Below are 3,954 nucleotides of genomic sequence, written 5' to 3'. Positions count from 1 at the left end.
CCTTTTTGATCTTGATCGGAAGAGCATTGGTAGCACCTTATTCCTAGCGAAGCTTAAAAAAATGAAAAACATATCAGGTTTGTTCCACACGAGCCCGCGGGCGCCCAAAGCAGCGCAGAAAGCGTTCCTCACGCTAGAAAAATGGGTAATAGAGAGCGAATACCTTCCACTTTTGGATCGTAAAAGTATTCCTTCTTCGTGCCCGAAACAGGCCAGACTTTCTTTCAAGGCAGACATGTGCATGAAGTCAATTTGAAAAAACAGCTGTTGCAGCTGTTGTTTGTTTAAATCCGATAGCAAATATTGTAAAATACAAAAACGGAAAATAGCACTAACTAAAGGAATACGTATTAGTTGTCAAAATGATAATTGTCTACGTTGTGTAGGCGTCCTGACAATAGTGATGGTTGTATTATAATACGCATTTCGATCGAGCTATTTAAGCTAAAAACTAAAAAATATCATACACATCAACGTCTCTTGTGTTATTTTAGTTCTTTTATTATGAATTTCTCTACATAACAAACACAACATTTTTGACGCTTGTGAGAGTGTAACTTCCCAGCAAACACAGTTATAAACGTATGAGAAAAATGTATTTCTCAATTTGATATCAAATGATTTTCAAATTGATTAATTTTACATTTGAAATTCATTTGAGGTTGATTTGAAGAAAGATGTCAAGTATCAAACGACATACAAATGCGCAGTTAATTCAAAAATTGTAAGAATAAAATTAAGATCAATTGAAAAAAAAAAATGAATAGAAAAAAAATTCAAAGAGAAAGCCCACAAATAGTGGATTTGATGTTTTGGTAAGTATAGGGTAACCTCCCCTAAAAAAGGTCCGGAAAAGTTGGGAGGGGTACCAAACGACGCGTTTCGGTCCCCCTATTAACAATCCGGAGGGGGAGGGCTAATATCATTAACCATTTCAAAGTTATGAACAAAAAACTTTTGTTAAATTTCGTTGTTTTCTATGGGCAGTTACACCGACAAAGATTCATTAAATCACCTGTTCTCACTTTTTAAACACTATTAAAATATATAATTTAACTTATTTATTAAACAAACACATAATTTTATCAACCTAATAGGGAATTTACATGATTCAACTTTCACAGGCGATTAGTTGAACCAAAAGTTGAACGAAAGTAGGGAGCCGACCAACTTCATTGTAAGCGATTAGCCTGAAAAATCGCCTCATGTAAATTCCCTATAAGATAGATTATCTTGTTATTAAAAAGAAGTTGACAATCTTTGCGAACTGAAACGCGAGATTCCAAAATAGCTATAGTGCTGCCACTGTATTAGTATTTCGTAATAATTCACTTTTCCTTACAAGGTGTGTGCAGTGTTCGGCTCCGTCTAGCTAGCACCCCATCCAAGGATTTACGAAAAAAAACTATTCGCAAACGATTGGTCATCGTTTGGTCAGGATTGGTCACTAATTTTCATCGTTTGGTCATTAACCGTTCTCTAGTTATTAAATTTTTACAATAGGGGTTGAAAATTTGATGTGCTAGCACCCCATCCAAGCATTTAAGAAAAAAAACTATATGCTATCGATTGGTCAGCGATCGGTGAGGACTGGTCACTTATTTTCATGGTTTGGTCATAAACCGTACTCTAGTTATTCAGTTTTCAAATTAGGGGTTGAAAATTTGATGAGCTAGCACCCCATCCAAGCATTTAAGAAAAAAAAAAAACTATATGCAATCGATTGGTCATCAATCTGTGAGGATTGGTCACATATTTTCATCGTTTGGTCATTAACCGTTCTCTTTTTATTCAATTTTCAAATTAAGGGTTGAAAATTTGATGTGCTAGTACGACATCTAAGCATTTACGAAAAAAACTATATGCAATCTTATATTAGTCTATATAGACTATATTAGTCTTGTCTGTATAAAATTTTGCAATAGTTATTAAAATAATTCAACTTACAGTGAAAAGAGAACAGAAGCCTAGTATATACATACATATAGCAGCAATTAGTTTCATTTAAAGAAATGGCGTGTCGTCCATTTCCGCTGTAGCGTATGTAGTGCATATTTTTAGGCGCAATATATAACTACTTGCGGCGAGGCGACGTCTACCTCTAGAGTTTTGATATGATACCAGGAGACGAGGTTGATGTCTAGACTTTTATAGGATCATTGCAAAGCAAAGATTTTATAGCTATGAATGGTGTCTGGACACACAACATTGCAAGTTGATAAAAGCGTTGTAAAAGAAAGCGAGTTGGTATAACACATACAGATCTTTCAAAAAGCTAGCAGGGATGAAACAAACACTTCAATATTCGAAACAGCGTTTGCTACAGCGACGACAGCGCTTGAATTCTGTTGTGAAGCAAAATGTATAAACCAAGTGAAGTGGTAAAGTAACATAGCGGCAAATCATAGCAAGCAAACCGAGTGCACTAGAACAGAGGTGCTCAACAAATTTAAGTTACTGAGCCAAACGACAACAACGTCAATACCAATTACAACAACATCGTTCTGGGAATTGCAAAAAATATGTCAACCCCTAAATAACAAATCAATGATACAAGCATAAAGCTGAGCATATGCGAGCCAAAGCGAGGCAGGAGTGTTTTTGCTGAGTCAACGCTTGTTTTGCTGTGTTTGTTGTAAGTGAGCCACAGTGGTGTTTTGTAAGCCTGCTGAATGTCGATAGATTTTTGTCGGTGAACTTTTTGCGTGTTGTGCTTCCACGAATTCTGTGTTTGTTGTAAGTGAGCCAACTGAGCCAATTGAGCAAATTGAGCTACCGCATGAGCACCCCTGCACTAGAACATTTGTATGTATGTAAAGCAACTCATTAACAAGCACTCCCGCCGCTAAAGAAGTTTTCACTTCAAAAAACGTAGTACTTATCATACGGGCATAACGAGCAGGCATACAGCAAAACAACCTTCGCGGAAGCGACGGAAAGCCTAAGTATAGAGCGTAGTGCGAGATCGGTTATTAGTGACGCGTGTAATTGTTAAACCTTTGTAAAAAAAATATTCGTATAGTGCGAGATTTGTTAGTATTGCTGTATATATACGGTGACCATCCGTCCTGTATTATACGGGACAGTCCTCTTTTTTGACCCATTGTCCTGGTAATTTATTTATTTTATACGGGACGCCAAATGTTCTGTATTTCTTTTAATGCCCTGTATTTGTCCCGTATTCGGTGTTCCGACGCCTTAACAGCTCATTAAAATGGAATGCCTATGAACGAGTTTTAAGTGATGTTGGTATATGATTGTAATTTTCTTTATAAACAGTTATTATTTTCTAATCTGAATGCCTGTGATTCGAATCGAGGAATACATACAGCGGCCAAAATAGAAATTAGGACTCGACATTTTAGTAAGTTTGGCTATTTTTCCTCAGTTTATTATTTATTTTATGAAAGTAAAGCTCTTTTAGTAACAAAAACCATATAATACCAAACTTCCAACTTTGTGCGAAAACTATAAAAATTAATTCTACAATATTTCGCCAAAATTTCAAACTTTTTAATTAGAATCTTTAGAAAAAAATTTGGTTTGCAGTTTTGTAACTCATTAAAATTTAGTATAATAAAGTGCGAGTGGAAAGTGCTACTCATTTGTTTTTCTTTCAAAAAAAAAGGTCGAACATACATACTTACTTTATATGAAAAAAATGCGTAACAGGCTAACCTAATATTCGCGGCTTGCGTTTTGGCACGCATGCCGTCGAATTTGTTTTTTTGCGTCAACCGAAATTGACTTGCATGCGTTTGCATTTGATTTCATTGAGCGAAACGTCAAATCAAAATGTCACGCAGAACAAAAGTTGGAAATTGAGTTAGCTTCATACGCACGCCGTTCAATTTCGGTTGATCTCATACAAGTTGCATGTGCATGAGAAATTTTTGACAATAAATTGGCGGCGTGCGTGAATATTAGGTTAGCCTGTAACACCGTCAACAAAAA

The sequence above is a fragment of the Rhagoletis pomonella genome, unplaced genomic scaffold (assembly GCF_013731165.1).
Source record: "Rhagoletis pomonella isolate Grant_MI unplaced genomic scaffold, Rhpom_1.0 Rhpom_scaffold_00116, whole genome shotgun sequence".
Classification (NCBI taxonomy): Eukaryota; Metazoa; Arthropoda; class Insecta; order Diptera; family Tephritidae; genus Rhagoletis; species Rhagoletis pomonella.
The sequence above is the reverse complement of the archived record's forward strand: the minus strand, read 5'-3'. Positions refer to the sequence as shown.